At 32.0% G+C, this 22351-nt stretch overlaps 1 protein-coding gene across 1 annotated transcript in view; it reads right to left on the bottom strand.

Annotated features, from left to right (window-relative positions):
• Positions 1-22351, bottom strand: part of Pdfr (Pigment-dispersing factor receptor) — a gene marked incomplete in the record, with an annotated part of 376134 nt that overhangs the window by 292506 nt on the left and 61277 nt on the right. Inside the window, 1 exon segment of the mRNA XM_067048194.1 lies at positions 21660-21700.

Genomic DNA, 22351 nt, shown 5'->3' with positions numbered 1-22351 from the left:
TCAAAATGACCTTCAACACTGCCTTCGAACATTTTCAATAATAAATATCTTAATTTAAGCATAAATGGACTTAGGCGACATTCAAAATAAAGGGCTGAATTGTTGAACTAATTCTGAAATCTTATTTGTCCACAATTATCGTATTTACTCGGAATATTAGTCATCTCTAAAAATTTAATGATATATAACTTGAAATTGTACATCTAAAACCGGGCAATAATTACCGGAAATAATTGACAAATGGACTTTGGCCACTTTCAAAATATTTAAACGTTTATATATGATGGTTAACCTAGACGTTGAGAAATTGCAATGGGGACAGATGAGGCAGTCTCGGCTTATCCCGTTCGAACATGTTATCTCTAATTCTCCTTTAGTTATACATAAAATTATGTAAGTTTTGTATTTATCCATTGTTAAATATTTCTAACAAAGAGAACTGTTTTTTTTCTAATAAACAATAGCAAAGGTGTATTATGGGAAGATAATTTGGTGATTCGGCATTCAAGCCCTCTTATATTTTAATGAGAATTAGACCTGTAACTATCTTAAAGCCTATTGTTAAAGCCCTTTTTGAGAAAATTAAATCATGTTAAAAATAGATCCTATAAAATAGCAGTTTTGGCAGGTCCCTTTCTAAAGAAAATGTTGCTGTTACAACCCAGGCATATACATGTTCTAATTATGTAATTTATGTTTCGTACGACTTTTAGTTTTCGAGCTAGGCCAAGGTTATGCCAAGTTTGGGCTCTTTGGACCTCAAAACGTCGAAAAATGGGATTCAAATTTTTTCACTATCAGAATACTTCCCCTTACTACATATTTCATTTATAGGTAAGTGAAAGTAATTGAGTTTATTTAATTAGGTAAATATTACCTAGAGCCACTTTTACTCCGAAGCAGCCTGTGATTGAACAATATAAACAAATAAGGAGTTACATTTATGAACCGATTTTATTTTTTCTGAAAAGGAAATTTAAAAAAAAAATTTCTCTTCTGCAATTTTTCTCTTTTCCAATTTACTTCCAAAGAATTCTTATATGACAACTGGTTTTTGATATGGCATTGCAGCTTCGTCTAAAATTCTACGGACTGAACTTTCCACTCTCTACATAAGGCTACTGCTTACGACAAAAGTAAAGTCATTCACTGAGTTTTCTTCGTTGAAACTTTGTGCCGTTTCAGGACTTAGAGGAACTTTTCTTTGGGCGGCTTATTTCTCAATCAAATGATTAGACTAATCAAACGAAAATCATTTAATTTTGAGCTCAAAAGTCTATTGAGCACCCTCATGTGTTTTTTCAACCATGACTAACAATATTAATTACTTTTTATTTTTTTTATCACCAACTACATAGTTTGCCCTTCCGTCCTAACCTACTGTTTAAATATTTAAAATTGGCTTAACGTTTTCTCTTGAACAGTGAGACTTCACCAGTAATTGATATGTACCAGTTATTGACAAGTCACCACTTAATATATAATAACAAACCTTGACAGGTTGACCAGTCAGTAACTGGTGCAATTACCGAACCGATTCTCATATTTTTTATTATAATTTATTATATTTTCATCCAAGAAATCGTGACGGTTAATAAAAAATAAATAAACTAACTTATTTATGAGGTTGCAAGTAAAATTGTTATAAAACGCCTTAATATATTCTTAATAGTAGCAAAGAATTGAGGTCCATCCAACTTTAGCAACTTACAAATTTACAAAATCTCAAAAGTTTATTACAATTTCATTCAAAATTTCAATGAAATGATATTTTTTGTTTACTTATTAAATAAATTAAGAGTGATTTTTCAAAACTCACTCCCTCAATAGCAATTCTATACTATGGGAATATAAAGATTATATATTGTCTTATATGTTTATTCGTATACCAAACCTACAGAAATGCTTGAAATTATAAAATGAATGTTGTTTACAATTTAAAAAATACTTCATTTTATATTGACAATAAGACTCTATTTTTTTATTTTATGTTTTATTGAAATAACACAAGCATTTCTGTAGATTTGGTAAACGAATAAAAATATAAGACAATATATAATATTCATGAACGCCACACTCGAGAGGAATAATAAGTCTTAAGATTTAAGTACTCAATCATACCGTATACAGGTATTAAATAAAAGTAAGCAAACAATAATACTAAAAATAAATAAGTATATAAAATGAATAATAATAATGAAATATTATATATCCCTCATTAATAAACATAAATACTAGCAAAATAAGAGGGCTACTAAAGTAAAGAATTAATATAAAATAAATCATCTTTACCATATTCATACCAATATACAATATTTACATTCTACCAAAGGGGTCCTGAACCGCGCCCTACAACCAGGGCCCAGGGCCCTGTTTCATAATGAAAGATAATAGTATTAGTTCAAAATACAAGTATAGAAACAACGTGGTAATTGCACTAATACGTATATTTTTTCATAATAGGGAGGACTATTAGTGATATTACAGGAATTAAAAAGTACTAAAGTACAAGTTGCTATTTTACAAGTCAGTGTAATTGTATTAAGTTAAAGCGACAAGACTAATAGTATTAGTTTGTACTTTATTATGAAACAGAGCCCAGGGGCCTGTTTGATATCACTAATAGTAATCCATACTATGAAAAAAATAAGTATTAGTATTATTATCACACTAGTTTCTGCACTTGTACTATTAACTAATACTATTAGCTTTCATTATGAAACAGGGCCCAGGATGTGCTTCGGGATCCTAGCGCTTCTCTTCCAACCGTATCACGGGTTTAGAGAAAGCCTCTCAAATTAACTTTTTAGTTTTCAACTTTTGTTTGTGTGATTCTACCTTAGCATCTAGAATAATTTAGTAGCATCTAAATTATAACTATTATTACGCTTTCCTATATTATTACGCTATATATCAGTGTCCGGCCTGTTGACGTTGACTGTCAATCTGGTTGGAGACAATATATTTATATAATTATCTATAATACACGTCTGAATCTATTTATACCAATTCTTCTCAGAAACAAGTGAATAAATACCTGAATATATCACAATATTGACTGTGCATGCCAGTAATGGGGTAGAGAGTGAACCGGTAACCACTTCCTTATTCTCAAGATCACAGATCATATCGATTAGAAGGCCTGCACTATTCAGATTTGTCAGTCTATCTGATACATTTCCGTGAGACACGCCTTAAAATGGGCCTCCGCACATTTGAATTGACCTGAACCCCTACCACCCATGAAGCGCCATGGGTTTAGTTAGTACCTCAGGAGGGCTCCATAACCCAAATGGTTGACGGAATATCAAGGCTACAGTGTAACAGAAAATAAGAATCAGATCAGCCGGATCCGAACCCAGATACTTGGAGCCTCCTTTGAGGAAAGCAAGTCCAACATATATATAAATAAATAAATAATAGGAGCAGTTATTGTTGACAAGGTCTTGTCACTGTGGTTTACTGCAGGAGCCCTTCGTCGTGAGCTTAAATAAATGTTCATTGAAACAGTGTGGAAAAACTGGCTGAAACTAAAAGACATTTAACTTAAGGAGTTAATATATTTATATTTACTAACCAGAATAAATCGTAATAAATCCCTGAAAGGGCAAGATATTGTGATGTGTTAGTAGTAGGTACCATGTGTGTGATTTGTTGACAGTAGGTACTATGTGTTAGTAGATGACTATTGGTTAATTATATTATATAAGAACAGTTATTCGGAGGGTCTCATATATAAACATATTATGGTTTATTATTATCTCTGTAACGTCTTCGCCGAAGCGGTCGCGTCCTGGCGTCTGATCTTCGTTACCCTCGAACGGGCTCGTAGTGGGCCAAATACCAATAACCCAATCAGGTGGTAGACCACTTTACACAAAACAAAAAATTGGAAAAAATCAGATGTGTAAATCCGACAGCTATATCCGTATATCGGATCAGTAAATCCGAATGTTAAATAAATTTTGATCTTGGGAAAGACGAAGATTGCTGAAATTTAAACATTAATGAATATGGGAGTCACCATTTTGTAGTATGGTAGATAGTAATTACAGACAGAAGGTGAAATCAGGCATTTCCACAAGTGATTGTAGCTCTCTAAACCCAGTGCTGTGATTGTGTCTCCTGTGTTGTGCCATTCTGCTGCTGCCGAGATTTGGGTGCCGGCCTACGCCCTGTGTCCCCCCTGCGTTGCATTCGTAATGGAGAGAGCATGAGGTCCCTGCAAAGTCTGCGGGTTCCAATCCGTGAGGAATTAGCCCCATCAGGTGTAATTGGACCATGCTAGTTGGTACTTGTGCCAAAAGATGGCGCCCCTTGTCTATTTGAGTAATAAAATTATTGCTCTACCAAACACTAACATTATAGCCCTGTGGATTAAATAGTTTCGTTTAAGAAACAAATCAAAGTGTGTTGAATAGTGAAAATGTGTTGAAAATCTTTCTAATAGTTTTTAATCTCTCATATCAAATGAACATTATTATCATGTCAAGAATGTGTGCGATTGGTGTTCCTTTATATCTTGTTGAATTTGATTGCTGTATTGTTTACACTAAGACCACTGGTTCCCAACAAAATTGTTTCAATGACCCATTCATCCAATAGTGATTTAGTAGTGACATCCTATACCGTGAAATCGTAATTAGCTACTTAACACACGTATTACTACTAATACACGTATAAACATCAATATGTAACCACAGGGAGTCGCTGGACTCACATGAAGTATTCATACAAATTATTCCTTAGATCAAAACATATTTAATTACTATATAAACTTAAAAATAGGTTCAGGTTGTTTTCTAAAACCAATTTAAATATAAAAATAACATAAGTAGAAACTTCAAATTCGATTGAAAAGTGGAGTTTATGCGTTCGAAAAAATGTACAAAACAGTAGGTTTTTAGACCCCTTTCAATAATGGGACTGAAAACATTAGATTTAGTAGAACTTAGAGCCTCAACTTCAATTTTCATAAAAACGGAAGGGTTTAAATAAATTAAATTTTTTCAAATTTAATTTTCCATTAATTATCAACAAAAATTAATCTAAAAATCAATAGAAAGCAATGAAGATTGAAGACTTTGAAATTTGCAAAAACACAAGGTTTTAGCCTTTTATGACAATATTCAAAGTCACAAATCTGTCATCCTATTTTACATATCTATCTTATATAATATTTAAAATGGGTATATTGACTGTATCGGCTGTATTTTTATCCCTAGCTAATGCTTAAAAAAGAATTTTCATTTAATACACTTTGGAAATATGTAAAATCATTTCGTGGTCCTCTAGGAGTATAAACTATCCTGGAAATGCCCTACAACTAAAGATGTGACGTAAAATTAGTAAAGTAAGATAAGTTAGCAAATTGAAGTAATGGAAGGTTTCATTTAATGAAGAAACTTCCTCAAGAGACTTAAAGAAATCCTGCTGCAGTCTCTACCGTTAGGCTCGAGTTCTATAAAGCATCAATCAATTAAATCTAAGTTAGCATGGACGGCTTAATTATTTTCTCTTCTGTGTTGCAATTATTCTGTCGATTGAACTTTCAGTTTTTTTTCTTAATATATTATTTAATTATCTTTTATACGGTGTGTTCCAAAATACAGCTCCACCACCTAAGTTAACAGTTTCACCGAAATTATTGAAAAAAAGAAAAAGAAAAAAAGACTGGCTTGTGTTCATCTATTTGAAATTTTTATTTGATTTTCGGTGGATCATAACAGTGGCCTGTACTTTATTTTTTTATGGTATTTTTGATTTTCAAACAGTATCTATTTTTTCATAATTGAGGCATACTTTAATTGACAGTAATCTTAGCTTCCTCGGCCGTTAAAGAAACTCAATTTATGATGATGTCTTCTTACAGGCAATTGAATTCTTAAACGATTTTTCTACATAATGTTTTAAAAAATATTTCCTACCTTTCTCGCGATAATCTTCTAACCCCATAAAACATTTATTATGTTTTCGATGATACTGGTCCAGGTCGTGTCGAATTGAAAAGGTACACAGTGTTGATTCGTTGTTAAATCTGATTCACTACAAGAATATATAAAAAAAGTATCCCAATTCCGTTGGATATTCTAGAAATATAGAAGTGGAGAAGGTTAGAAAATTTGCAATAACCGAAAAAGGTAATCTACAGGCCGCTGTCAAGATCTACAGAACATCAAATAAAAATTTCAAATACATAAACGCAAGGCTTATTTTCTAGAATTTAGATGAACTTGTATTTTAGAACACCCTGTATAAAAGATAATATAATAATAAACAATATTTAGAAGGTTAGAAAATTAACAACACACTCAAAAAGTAAACCAAAGGCCATTGTTATCACCCAGAGAAAGTTGAATAAAAATTGTAAATATATGAACGCAGGTCAATTTTATTTTGAAGAATTTTGGTGAATCTGTTAGGCTAGGAGGAGGGTAGTGGACCCGCATTTCGAAACACCTTGTAAAAAAATAAATATAATGGTAATATTCTAAACAATATTTAGAAAGTTAGAAAATTAAAAATTCGCTTAAAACGTAAACCAAATGGTATTGTTATGATTTAGGGTAAATAAAAACAATATTCTAAAAGTTTTAGAGGTCATGATGGGGTGAACATTTATACTGGTACACTCCGTATATTCCAGTAATATTACAAACATTTATAATTTTTTTTGTGTGTGTGATAAGAGCCGTAGAAGAGACTAATACCTAGAAAATTAATTATTAATATTTTTGTTTATAAATATTTGTACAGAAATGTTATGAACCAAATTTATTATTAATATCAAATCAGAACTTAGAAATCCGTTAAACCTACCTTGTAAAAAAAAAACTACTTATGAATATTTTTTTTTTTTATTAATTTCAATTTCAAACAATTTTTTTTTTTTTTATGAACCCCTTCCTGGTCATTTCTGAAAGTCGGGGTTATCCAGAGGTGGCCACCCAAACTATGGTATGGCGACATGTTTTTCTTTTCGTGGGACTGCCATGAAATGAAAAACGTCCACGCCACCCCCAGGCCGGATTCGAACTAGTACCGCCCACAGTTCTTAAATCGGTAAAACCTGTGCCTCAACCACCTGAACTACGGAAGGCCCATTACAATTCCATTATATATATTAGTAACGGTGCGGCCTTTTTTTACTTTGACCATTTTCAAACTACTTTTTCCTGATTTCTTTACCTCCAGTCAACATATTAAAATCGTTTGGTATTATAAATATTATTCTATGAAATTATTAGTTAACATGTTTTCTTTTCTTTATCTCTCTGGGGAAAAAAGTTGAATAAAATGCCCAACAGAATGTATTAAAATAGCAACAGTTGTAAATAAAAGCTTAATAAAATGTCGAATGAAGAATTTAGGAAAAGAAGTTTCAAAATGGGCAAAAAAAAAAGATCGAAACGCAACAAAATTTGTATATGTATAAAATGAAATAGTTTGAAAATGAGATTAATAAAAACAATTTATTCTTATATAATTTTATTTTTTACAATTTTGGTATAATGAAGTTCTATAAATATTTTTCTCAATCATTCTGATTGATGATTAATAATTTCAAGATGAATGCCACTTGAAAAAGATACAACAGATATAAAAGAAATTGTCCATAACAAATTTATTATTGGGTATTGTGTTTTATCGGTAATGGCTTGGTCGGGAACAAGAAAAATAATAAGTTGTGTAATTAAATTTTAATAAATGCAAATCTGAAACGAGGTCAACAACTATCAATGACGTGATTGAAAGTCAAATATCTTATCGATTGAACAATCGATGTTGATGTTGCTTCGTGATTTGAAGGAAAAAACCAAAGTTTGTCTTTAATTAATAATTTTAAAACATTTTTGCACTGGTGGGCCTGATTTCGAAACATGTCTTAATCAATCATAACTAGAACTTAATATTATTCAAAAATATTTTTATTTTTGAACACTTATTAATGTACACACGGTATTATTTGATTTATATTATCTTGTATTAGCATTTTCTCTCTTCTTTTTTATAAACTATATCGAAAAATGTTAGAAATGTATCCGAGGATTCTTCCTAATGCCCTTATATACCGAGAAAAATATTTTTTAGAAATTGTTATATTATCCTATGCCGCCAATGTTCTGCAGGTATTTAATGATTATTATATACTAATAATTTTTTTTGGATGATTGTCATTAATTACTTTATATGAAAAGATACAGATACTAAAACATATTTATTTACAATCTGGTCTCATAGAGTGTCCTCTGACTTTATTCGATTGCTCTATCTAGAATCTAGATAAACTCAAACCTCTTCTCTCACATACTGATTATTTATTCAGGATGGCAGGAAGGGGGGGAGGGGGATGGAAACTAGGAGTGAGTTGAGTTGAGCAAGCTGTGTGCCCCATGCTACATGTGAACTCTCGAACTTCTCGAGTGCTAGTTCCTAGGATCCAGGGAATGGGAATAAGTAGGAGTATTGTATTATTTTTAAGAGGCCATTCTCAAAAAGGGACAATCTAGAAGGAAGCTGGAAAATGTTGTATGTTTTCCTTTTATATAGGATATACCCTTGCATTGGGAATATATATTGTATGTGTCAGTGAAAATGACCAAGACCACTTAATTCAGGCAGTTGAAGTTCCAAACTAATAAATGGGCGTAAGGGCTGTAAATAGTATCTTACCATAGGGATAGGGATAGGGATAGGGCCGCGTCCCCATATGAATTTCTATTCTAGTAGAGTAGAGACCTAAACGTCCCCTTTTTGAGTTTTTGGGGCCAATCTCGATAACATTGCGTCGCAAAAAAAATTGTATTATTTCCACAATTAAATCTTATGAAATTACTCAAAATGTGATACTATTATTCAAAGACCCAATTTTTGGCGCATATCTCGAAAAAACGAAAATTTTATAATTATTTAATTTCCAAAATTAAAGCTTTTGAATTTTTTTTACAAATTGTATGATAGTTTATCCGTGTCATTGTCCTCGAGATATATACCGGCTAAAATGGAAAATTCATCCATTCATTATGTACCATCAGTTACAGCCAGCCTTCATATTAAACAATAAAAGAGAAAAAAAGAAGAAAGGAATAGTTCAGAGGATACAGCTAACTAAATTTTTATTCGAGGATGATAAAATGGCTTTCTTATCACGACTTTGCTCGGTTGTTCGAGGATCCAAATATTTTATAGGATTGGAGAAGTTTGAAGATGCTATTCTCCTCATGTAGCTTTATCATCTATACATTGTGGATGAACTTCTTTTTCCTCACTATTCAACTTCTCTTTTATCCATAACTTTATCTTCTTCCAATTACTAGAATTGAATCCGTTTAACTCAGTTAATTTCACAGATTAATAATTTAAATTAAGAATAATAATATAAATAAAACGAAAAAAATATCTTTATTCAGGACCTAACCTCCTAAGAACAAAAACAATGAACATGATGGATTGTTTATAGTCTGTTTATATACTCACATATATACATATATGCATTTGTTCGGAAGATAGGGATTTAAAGAGGTATAGAAATAGACGATGTTTGAAGAGGAAGTTATGGAGAGACGTTAAGGATAGAAATAGGGAAGGAATTCCTAAGGAAGAGGAACGAACAAGAAAGAATTTGTCAAAGGAAATATTTTATGTAATGTAGTAGAAATATTTAATGATTGATTTCTAGTGTTCAAGGAATACTTAGAGAAACGCAAGGAACTCAGTGATGCAGGAAGGTTTATTATTTCTTAGGGATTGGGATAGGAAAAAAACATGCAAGTATTGCCGTTGTAAAGAGGGATGGAGCCAGTTTAAGGTGTGTTTACACCCTACGGTTAATACTAGTAGCATTGTATCATTACGATTTACCGTTGCATTAGTCAGCAAACATTATTTGTATTAATAATATTCAACACATGTTATTATAACCAGTCTTCAACGTCTAGTGTTATAAACCATATACTTGTTACTTAGAACATATGTCATACCAAGTGTCGGATTTAAGTAATCCGATTTTTACAATTATTTTGAATTTATATAACATCGGGGTCAGGGGTCTCATTTTCTGAAGCCCCTTCTTACCGTGGACACCGGAAGACCCCGAAAACGCCGCCACTGCGATGCCGCCCAAATTATCTATCGTAGCATACAAGATCGAACCTGACCTGCCCCTACCATCATGCCAGAGTCCAGGACACGCTGGCCAGCCACGGAGGAAGAAAGACGTCTTTTAGACACCAGCCGAGGATACCTGGTTTGCACCATTTCGCCAACCGCACACCTGGACGAGAGAAGCGGGCAGGAGACGTCACCGCTGCGCGAAGACGTCACCAGATAAGCACATAATTTCCATTAGTCCTAGAGACCCCATGTTCTGTAATCATCTTATTTAATGAAGCTAATTTAGACTAACAAACTAACCATAATTGCCCCTCCAGGGATTAACACTTTAGAAATAAAAGGAAATACATGCATGTTCATAGCCAGAAAAGTCTCACAATTTTCAGCCCCCTTTTCCACACTAATAATTTTAATTATCATCGTAAAATACACTCGGGATACCTGAAGTATAGCACGAGCAGGTCCCGATGTAAACACCAAGGTAGACCTAACTGTCCACTTTGTGACCAGAGGAAATGATTTTTTTTAATCTCCTTAACCAAATGGTATGTTTCTACTTAATCACTACTAAAGGCAAGATGTCATTCAATCGAACACCTACATGTTTTCGTTACAACTTTATGTGTAACACATATTAACAGATACCATGTTCCGAGAAAACCTCCAGTTGTAGATCACACCTACTTCTCCCTCTACCTCTTCTGATAAGATATCACTTTAGCTACGTTTAATGGGTATGTTCCTTAAAATGTATTGGTTCTCTTAAAATAACCTCCTACTATTTTTAAAGGTGGCTCTACATGTTGACCAACCATGGCGAACTCGGACATGCGCATGCATGTGGATGGGTGGCTTGTACGAGTTGGCCTAAGCTCGTTGCCGATCCGTCTAGAGTCGGTTTTTGGACACAGATCAAAGGGGTTCGTGAGAGCGCTCGTGTAGCATCTCCACCATTGTTCATTGTCTAGTTGCAACTGAGAGCTGTTAGGAGGTTAAAGGTGTTTGTTGTTACTTGTTATGATAAGTTTTATATTTAATCTCATTTATTTATATTTAATTTCCTTTCATTTTCTTTTTTTTGTAATAAAAATAATATAATCCCAGTGCAATGCCTGAAACCACTTACACGTCCGCCATGCTTGCCTCTCTGAATAACACTGACATGTGGATGGCCCGCTCTTTGTTTACCGAGCATTTGTACAAGCCTCCAATTCGTGGCGAGCGTCCAACATGTGGATCCGCCTTAAGATAGCCAATTAGATGAATTCTCTTTGCCCCCCCCCCATAACCTATACATAATTTTATTGGACCAAGTTTTTCCCTACTAGTTTAACATCCCCTTGCTAGTCTTATTTTATTTATTTAAATCTAGCCTTAAGGACTAGGAAGAGTAGAATATTTACAAGCCTTAATGAAGTAACTTCAGCCTTTAGCTGAGTTTTCCCAATTTTGTAAAAAGTTGGTTACAATGTTTATGTAACACTCTATTTTACAATAAAAAGTAAATATTCAAGTCTTTATTGATCCCCAGGACTTTCATCTCGTGTAAACCGGAAATTGTAGCGAAGTATTGGAGATGTAATCGGACTGGATGATTGGTGGCAACCGGCATCAATTGTTGTGAATCGCGACAAGTGTAACAGTAGTATCGTGTAAAGAATAGCAGCTACAGTTTACGAGTACATTGGCCGTCAGAGCCGTAGGTGTTGAGGCCCCGCCAAGGGTGCATGTGCAAACAGGGCGCAAGATGGTGCAATAAAAAATCCATGTTTATGTAAGAAATATTTGTGAGTTTTAGAAATCACTGCACGTGAACTATGTGTAATATTATGCCAATGGTCTACAGTCTACGAACTAAAAGGAGCTTTGTACGCCAAAATATTGTCAATTATTTATTTTGCTATTACAGCTTTTGATCGACTCTGGAGTAGGAAGACCCTTCCAGAGCAGACCCAGCCGCAGAAATGTGGGCTCTACTAATTGGGATGAGAGAATAACCTGGGGGTTAAGCGTGGCCCTGGAAAATTACCTCCTTGCATCCTTCTTTAAGAAACATTCCTTCCTTGTCAAGTTCTGAATGCCATCATCTTTGAATAGTTTTATTAGATATTGTTTTAGAGGAGGGAATTAATGCTGAAGAAACTGCTATTCGTAATATAAATATTAGTTGTAGGAATTTTTATTTTAGAATCGTCTTTTTCAAGGTAAAAAATCTTCCTAATCCTTCAATATTAACTACCATATCAGTACAGTAGTTACTCCAGTACAACTATTGAAATAACTTCATTAAATAAAATTAATCATTAAATCTAAAATTCCTTCCATTATAAACTCTCTAACCACTCAAACCCCCTAGTTTCTAATCTTCTATCCTCTTCCATTCCTGACAATCCTCCGAGGCGCCTGAAAAGAAGATGCCCACAAGACCAGCTAATGTAAAATGTCATTAGAGTGCTACCAATGGGTAGTTTCTCTACACGCCTGTAACACTCCAATTTAACTTAGATCAGATTTACTAAATGTATTATAATGTACAGTTTAAATAGCAATAAATAAATATTTAAAAAAAAATCTAAAACATGACAATCATAAAGCGGTTTGTTAGAGTGACTATGATCGTTTCATTAGTCACAATTGCATCTTCAGTTCATCTTTTACAGTATGCATTATTAATTGCTGAATGACTGTAAAAAAAAAAAAAAATCCAACTAAATATTGAATCGTCATTTCAGTAGATGAAGGTTATCGTGTATGTGATCCAACCAAATAATAGTGGCAAATAAACAAAAAATGGTTGTTGGATCCAAATATGACGTGATCGTATTATGTTGTAATGTAACGCACCATGAACACACTATTTCTGAAGTTATTATTCAGAATATTAATGAATATTGATACCTATATTTTATAACCCATATTTTATATAAATATATTACTTTAAAGATCCATTACTGCATTATTAAGTGTAATGAAAATATTGCCTGCTACCGCCGATGTTAAATATTTATGTTTATATGCTACCGCCGATAAACCTAGCGTTTGAGTTCTAAGCACAAGTGTCATCCAATGAAATGCTGTAATGAAATATTAATACCCAATAATCAAATACTATGAAAACTAACTGTTGGATGCAGTGAGTTAATATAAATTACTTAAATTATTTTGGATTGGTTTCTTGAAGCTAATTGGAAAACATCAAAGACACAGTAAACAACAAAACTTATACTAAACATTTAAATACACACTACGCTGTTATTATAAATATACTAAACTTATAAACATAAAAAATGAGAAGAAATAAGTGAGATTAAAATAATAAAATCATAAAGTTTTATTTAAATTACACCATAGATAAAGTGGGACATATAAATAGGGAGGTAAAAAAACAGCACACTGGACATGACATAAGATCCAAAGAGGTAGTATATTGTATACTACCTGTAATGTACCAACCATGTAATGTAACCAGTAATGTTTGTACTACAGAGAAAGAAGAACGCACCAATAGTGAATGAAAATGAGAGTGTGAAACAATTTTCATGTTTTAATTCACATGATTTCCATGATGAAATTAAAAGGCAAATATGAGGTGAATGTATTTATATTTTATTTATTTATTCATTCCACCTCTGCCCCTAAGGGTCATTTGGTTGGTAGATCAAATGACAATCACTATATTCTGTTATAGTATTTTGTAGCTTTAAAAACCATTAGTTTCCTCTACTTAATTTTCTTTGTCTTAAAGGATCTTATCCAGGCTTGTTTCTATCATGAGTTGTTTCCTCAGAGTATCGAAGAGAGGGACTCCAATAGCACGTGTTTCACAGTTCTTCTTACTTGGCAGTCTACGCACGTTGGTGGTTCTAGACCACGTAACAGATAGCCCTGTGAAAATTCACAGTCCAATATGGAGACGTAGAGGATGACCTCTTCTCGCCTTGACTATCCACTGGAGATTTTCCACCGAGTGATCTCTTTTTTAATATCCAAAAGATTAGCACCACTTGTTTTCCAATTTTGGTTCCAAATTTTCTGAGCAAGAGAAATGACTAAGGTTTTAGCTAGATCTGACTATGCCTTTTGGATTTACTTTTCGTATTGTAATAGGAGTGGATGTGACCACATTCCGCCCTAATGTATAGTTCTAATGTAATGTTCTTTCTGAAGTAAGCATTACTGAAGTACAATTTGTAAAAAAATAAGCTTGCCTTCAGTTTCTTAAAGCTCTTAATACAAAATTTAACTATTATTAATTATTAAACCTATGTGCCATTTTATTCTCATTTTTCTCCCTTAATTATCCAGGAACAAATGCATAACTTTTATTTTGTTTTGCAATATTTTGACAAATACTATTACTGCCTAAACTTTAAACACAAGGCGTATTTCATTTGCGCTTTTACATTTGTTTGGTGTGTGCGTACTTGCGCCTAAATTAGAACTTTCAATTTTTTAAATTATAAAATGAACTAATTATTTTTAAGATGATGTGTTTTTTTGTTGGTCGTATATTCAACGTGAAGAGAAAATGGTCGGTGGTGCAATCAGTGATTAGAAATGAACACAAATAAGTAAAACTTACGTTTCAGCCTTCGTCAAGCATAAAAAAGAAAACGAGATAACAACCATAATATATTATCAATTTATACAATTTTGATCCTTTTTTTCTCTCAACCTTTAATCTTTAAAATTCTCCAAAATTTCGGCCCTTAGGCCATTCTCAAGGATACAACCTACAAAACGTTTTTGTTTTTATATAACAATAACATTATTTCCTTCAACTAGATTTTTAAGATGTTTTGTAATGAAGAATAGGATGATCTTTTAAATGACAAAGTTTTAAACTATCAATAGCCCACAAACACGTTGACACCACTAATCTTACTAAAATGTTTACGAAACTATAATTCTAATTACATTAAAATAAAAATATTATTTAGTAATACGTTCCATAATAATGATTATTTTTATCAAGTAAATTATATTTATGGAATAAAATTTCAAGCACTTTCTTTTATTAACAAATTATCTCTTCCTCCTTCTTGGAACCATGAGATATTATGATCTTGGATAAACTTTTCCAGAGTGATGATTCCTGAGTGTACTCCATCAAGAAAGAATATCGCTCGGAAATAAAAAAGACAAGAAATGAAAGAAGGAGGAAAAAAAGAATCCACGAGTTGGCTGCTAAGTTTTGTTTTCATTCTTACCACTTGAACAGAGGGGTCCTCCACTGCTCACCGTATAATAAGCCGTTCTTATTGTTCACTAATAAAAAATATCCTAAAATGGAACCAATTTATTTACCACAGTATAATTTGTATTGTACTCCACTTCTTGTATCCTAAACGATACATATACAAGAAATGTGAATTAATACTAAATAGACCAAAGAACTTTCCCTTATTTTAACTTTAACTTATCTATTTGTCTAAAATATAAAAATCGATATTTGTTTGGTCGTATTTTATGTCATACCGTTCATCTGATGGCCATAGGAATTTCCCTAAAAGTTCAGGATTTTCCCCAGAAATATATCAGAATGGTCTGATTTTTTCGGTAAAAAAAACTTAATAAAAAAATTAAGCTTTAAGCGCATAGCAAAGAATGTATATAACTTTTCTCATGATTATTGTTATATATCAATCGATTTGTCTCTTTCTGAAGAATAAAAAAATATATTACTGATTTTATTAAATGATTATTTATTAATTTAAAAAAATGTAATCAGGACTTCAGTAAAGTATGTCAACAAAATTTTTTTAAGAAAAAGCAAATCATATTTGATTTTAGCGTTGTATAAACTGTCAAATATCATTTCTCTAAGAAATTTTTCACCTTGATTATTCAACCATTGAAAAGAATGTCTTCTCTTTTAAACTACACTAAAAAAAATTTAGATTTAATGCCCTTATATGGGCAAAATATTTGTACCAATTTAAGAAAAACTTTTAAAACGTTTTATTTTAGTTTCCGATTCTAATTTGTTTAATTAGATCCGGTTCATGCTGTTTATAGAGTCCTAGACCACTCTGAAGTTTGATATAGATTTGTTCAGTAGTGTTGACTTTTTTTTTATTTTTCTCTCTTTTTTTTACAAAAAAGAATTCAAAGACCCAATGTTAGGTGAACAATTTAAAATAAAAATTGTTTTTTCTATTTATCCATTGCTATTTACAACTATACATTATACTACATTTAGTAAATTTGATCTCAATTAAAATGGAGTGTTACAGGCGTGTAGAGAAACTACTCAATGGTAGCAATCTAATGTCGTTTTGCATTAGCAGTTCTCGTGACCATCTTCTTTTCTGGCGCCTCGAAGGATTGTCAGGAATGGAAGAGAGGGAACAAGGTTAGAAACTAGTGGGTTTGGGAGTTTTTAATGGAAGGAATGATATCTGGTTCGGGCTTGATCGGTTACATATGGAACATTAATGTATGATTCTATTTGTGACAAAGTTAGGAGCATTAAGGATTTTGGATTGTAAGGATTGGATACGAGAGGAATTCGAAGGTTTAGTGGAGCCCAAAAGCTCAACTCTGTTTGTCCAGACTGGCCTTATTACAGTCATGTAGATCATTGTAATGTGTTGGATCTAGATTGTAATGTCTTGTATGTAGATCTTGTCTACCAAAGCACCAGTAAGTGCTGTAATAGTCGAAATCGAGAAGCAGTTTCCTGTATAGTAAATATAAACTGGATAAACACAATTTACTATGAATTAAAATATAGTTTCACGCCGTTTTTCAATTTCAGGTGCTTTTTAAATATTTCTCGATTTAACTCTCTTAAAATTTCCTCTTCCCGTTTTAAGCTAATATTTCAAAAGTGATAAAGGACTGAGAGAGTCTTAGCGGGTGGGGCCGGCGGGGAAGGTATGCCTTTTTTTGTGTTATGATCTCCTCTTGTGAGATAGTGACACGTCGTACATCTACAAACCTCCTCGTTGTAATCATACTATAATCAACCAACTTGTAATGAATTAAAAAATTTCAGAATTTTTAAAAAAGTGTTTCTTGAGGTGCTGAAAAGGGATATTAACTTTGTTTCACTCCTAAAAAAAATTTTATCACACTCTAATCGTTCAGTCATTCTGAATTGTTTCAATACAGTACTAATATTGAAGTCAGTGTCATTATATAAAAACTGTTCATATTTTATGTAGTATATTTTATAGTCTATTATTAAGTTATTAGTCATTTTTTAGTGTATATTCTTATTATATAATGTCATTTACTGATATAAACTAAATCAATACAATAAGAAATTGATTCAATCATTAATCCAATGTGTACATAACTAAATATATTAATTTATTTCAAACTTTCAATTGAATTCAACTATCGACATCCCTAAATCCAGCAATTGCGAAGCATTGCCAGTCTCCTAGTAGAATATTTATTAAAGGGAAGTATTGCGATCGTACTCAATTTCGAATTTGAGTTTTCGACGAAAATACATGTTTTTAGGTCCTTTGATTATAAATAACCAAGTTTTAAAAAATTGGTCTGTCTGTGTGTTTGTGTATGTGAACAACCTAGCTCAAAAAACGAAAAGTCGCACGAAACTGAAATTGCATATCTAGAGAATCGTTCATGCCTGGAATGTAACAGTAACTTTTTTTTTTAAATCGACAAACTGAAAGTTCTACTTTATATAAACTATTTTGCATTATTTTTAGAAATTAATTAAAAACCTTTCAGGCGATTTTGATTAAACTTGATATATCCATGTAAAATTATTATTATTATTTTATTATTGTCGTGACAGAACGTACAGAGACCTCGCGCGATGTATTTTCTTCATAGGGTTTTCATAGAGAGGGTACGTCACTCCCACAAATATTTTCGTGAGTGCCTCCCATTGGCTAACGGGCCTCACAAATGCCCTGAAGGAGGTTTTGAGTGAGTATTTTAAAATTAAATGCTTGAAAAAAATCACAGATAGGGCCGAGAACTGGAACTCACAACCTTTCGATTGGCAGGCAGTAGCGCTACCACGCAGCTACCGTCACCCCTTATAGGTACAATGTAAAATTATAGGTAATAATATTATTAACAGATCGGCTTTATCCTCATTGAAATAGTCTGATAGAGCTTAAACACCGAATTATCAAAATAGCTTCTTCTTAATTACTTTTAATTTTTTTTTTTTACTTTTATTGAAAAATGAATAAATATGAACTATGAAAAGATTTGATTATGAACGTTTATCTCCTTACTTAAAACTATTTTTTCCACGTTGAAAACACATTTCAGGAAATAAGAATAATAATATAGATGAATTAATTTCGTTAAAAAGCATAAGATTTTAGAAAAAAATTATATTTCTTATTAAATTATTAAATCGTAGAAATTAATATAGAATCAGAAAAACGCCTAAATAAGAGTTCTGTTCTCACGTACATGCACAATATTTTTGCGTTTCACCAGTCAGTAAAATGCTTTCTTTGCCATAGTTATAAAATAATTAATTTTTTAACTAATTTATGATATATCCTGTAGCGTTTCAGCAAAAAGTTCTCCACTAACTACATAAAATCAAAAATGGTATTTTTAACATTCTTTATATAAAAATGTAGTGTTGATCACGAGCAGGATATAAATTTTAATAAACTATTATATTTTTATATTTCTGTCATACTTTTGCAAATAATAAATTTTAACATTTTTTCTTTATCATAGTTATAAAATAGTTATTTTTTAAATTAACTTATCATATATCCTTTAACCTTTCAGTTTACTGGATGATAAACTTTAATAGACTGTTATATTTCTGTCATACTTTTGCAAATGTATAAATTTTACTCGCAGTAAAAATTATGTTTTAATCTTTAATAAATTTATTTTAAAATAAAGTACCGTTCTATCTTTAGCACTTGGTACACTTCCTTAGTTTTATACGACTATATTAATGTTATAAGATACTTAGCGACTAACAATTGATGTAAGTTAATAAGTAAATACGTTCTCTCCAAGCGAATCAACATCGGTCCTAAAAAGATTCTCCAATTCATTATTTTTGTTTTTATTGTGTTTTTGTCTTAATACATCTACTTTGTAAAGTTTAATAGAATTTCCAAGCAAGCATAAAAAAGTTTTGAATTAGTTTCTCAACAAAATTTGAAATTACGTAGACGCTCAGATTATTATCATTTTTTTCTCTGCAGCGAATAGAAGAAAACGTTTATCATGCCGTTCTGGTTGGTCGTACTCCTATAAGCATCCCAAAGCGGCTTAGCGTTATTATCAACCTGTTATAAATGTTTGCCACACAGTTTATTGAAATCAGAAATTCTAGGAATATGAATCAATATAAGGAATAGGAAATACATGTAATATAACGTATTTGCCATTTATGTATTGCTGCTTTTTATCGGTTAATGATTTTTTTTTTTTTTTACAAGACATTTCACAATTTCATCTACGATATTTAGAGGTTAAAAATAATAATAATACTATTTACGATAATAATAATACTCCCCCCCTCCATGGTAGCCTTAGTTATCTGACTTTGCGAACGGACAATTTCAGCGAGTAGGTTGGTCGATGAACGACATGTCACAATCTCACAAGAGGAGACCGTAACGCTAAAAAAAGGCCATCCTTCCCCGCCTGACCCGCCCCGCTAAACCCCCGGAGAGCGAGGGCCCTATATCACTTTGGAAATATTAGCTTAAAACGGGAAGGAGAGACTTTGAGATAGAGCAAAATATTTAAAAAGCCCCTGAAATCGAAAAACGGCATTTGTTGAATGTTCATTTGCAGATTTGGTATAAAATTGGATTCTGAGAGAGAAAAAAAGTAAGAAATACAAAGGGCACTAGAAAAGTGTGGCAAAATGAGTGGCGTGATCAAGTGAGGAAGGAAAGAATAAACGCAGGCGTATAACTGTCCCAACCTGCGCAGTACCTGGCTGAACACTGGGTTAGCAAAAGATGTCATCCGTGTCTAAAATTGAATATATAGGGATTTTACACTACAGATTTACACGTGAGTTACGTTTGGATCGGGAGTTTGGAGAAAATACTGTCTTTGCATAGAGAGTTTCTGACACCACGTGACGATATTCAGGTGATGGTGGGAATTTGAAAAGGAACATGAGCTCCAGAACGCTTCAAAATAGTCAAGCTTCGTCGGTGACTGAAGAAAAAAATCAATACTGTTCGGAAATAACTTGATGACAGGGGAGTCACCTACCAAAAGAGGAGTCCTTGTGGATTACAGCACCAGCAGTTTTGGCTAAAGTACCTGTTTTGGATTTGCGGATTTCGTATTATTGGGAGAGGACGAGTAAACTATAGAACTAGATATAACAAGAAACTAAATCTCGAAATAAATATGTACAAAAAAAATACGTATGGTCATTAGGAGATCGGCTGCCATTTCGGTGATATATTAATTGGAGGAAATAGATTTAAGGAGGTGGGAGAATTGCGGCAATACTAATCAGGTGGATTTAGATTGAACGGTTGTCGCAGGGCCGATGTATGGAGACTTCAGGTTCCCCAGCCTTATTATTGGTTCTTTTATAAATATATTCAATGACTACTGACGTGTGTATTTATACATCATTATTTTTATAGTTTTTCTCCCCTTATAAATATTTTTAAGTTTATGTGTTTATGTTTTGTTAATAAAGTATAAACCTATACAAAATTTTTCAACACTTATATTTGTTCAAAGTTTGAGCCTGATACGTGTTCGAAAACTGTTTCTTTTTTTTATGCACAATAATTAATTTAAATATACAAATATTAAAAATTAATGTCTTAAATGTATATATTTTTTGCAAATAACTTTCACCATTGTATCATATACAATTATTTATTTATATGCATCAAACTTTGTATACCAGTATTTTCCTCATAAGAAATTCATTTTTCATTAGCTGTTGTGAGAAAACAATAATTGTTAACAATAAATTTTATAAATTCGTAATTTTAAATTAATGAACGTTTAGTTTATTGAATTTCATTATCAATCTCCACTTTTTACAACAGTAAATATAGTTTGAGATCCTTACTATTCACATTGAAATGCATGAGTTCGATTAGAAATGAAATTGCTTATATTTCCGGATTTCTCAAGAACGGTTGAGTGGATTTTCTTTTATTGATGAACCAAATTACTGGAAAAATAGTATTTACTACAGCTTATATTCAGCTTACATTTGTGAACTGTGTGATAATTACATTAATTTTAGAAATCACTTTTACTTGAATGTAACCTTCCTCAGCTGTTGTGTTATTCTTCTTTACTTTTTTTTTTAAAGTGTTTAGATGTGTTGACGTGGTGTACCCTCTCTAGTTGACATGTCCTTGATGTGGGCTGTGGAGTATTTTATCTAAACTGGCGAATCGTTCGTTGACTCATTAGCAATCTCCTAATAATTAATTTATGTCTCTTTATGAGTTATCAACCTTTTATGTAATTTAACAACCATAACAACAATCAATTTTTTACTATTTTTATTTGTGTATTTTTTGTAAGATACAATAATTTTTAACATTTTTATTTAATACAGGACGAATATTACTTACCTGGTCGGAGATCAGCTCAAATTTCGGATCTGAGTGTCTACCTGAAACCATATAAAATAATATCAGTTTTATTTTAATATTTAATTTTAAAAGCACCTAGAAAACGTAAACATGTTCGTAAACAAATTTTTTGTTTCCTACTGCTATTAAATCAGTCAAATATTGTAATCAGAATATTCGCGTGATTATCAACGCGTTTCAGATCCCCAAAAGCATTTCTCAGTCAATGGTCTGTATATGTATCGAAACAATTTTTTTTTTTTGTGCATATTTTTTGCAACCGAAGCCTGTATATAAAATTTAGCTCCTTATTGTGAAACTAAGAAATAACGAACGTTATAACATAAAATGAATCATCTTGAAACTTCATTGTTATGTTGGGGAACTTGACCGAAACCAGATTAAATTAGCCGAATAGAGCTGAAAAAAATCCAATATTAAATTCAAAAGGAGAAATGTTATTGGAGTTAAAATCTAAATGAATAGATATTCCACAAGTTTGTAACATGTACAAGTTACATTATATAACTTACATAAAATTTACCGGCTGTATACATTTTTAATACAGTTGTAAATTATTAATTTTTTTTTAAATATTTATTTATTGCTATTTACAACTGTACATTATAATACATTTAGTAAATCTGATCTAAGTTAAATTGGAGTGTTACAGGCGTGTAGAGAAACTACCC

Source organism: Halyomorpha halys, unplaced genomic scaffold (assembly GCF_000696795.3).
Source record: "Halyomorpha halys isolate HHAL.00 unplaced genomic scaffold, Hhal_1.1 Scaffold30.1, whole genome shotgun sequence".
Taxonomy (NCBI): domain Eukaryota; kingdom Metazoa; phylum Arthropoda; class Insecta; order Hemiptera; family Pentatomidae; genus Halyomorpha; species Halyomorpha halys.
The sequence above is the reverse complement of the archived record's forward strand: the minus strand, read 5'-3'. Positions and strand labels throughout refer to the sequence as shown.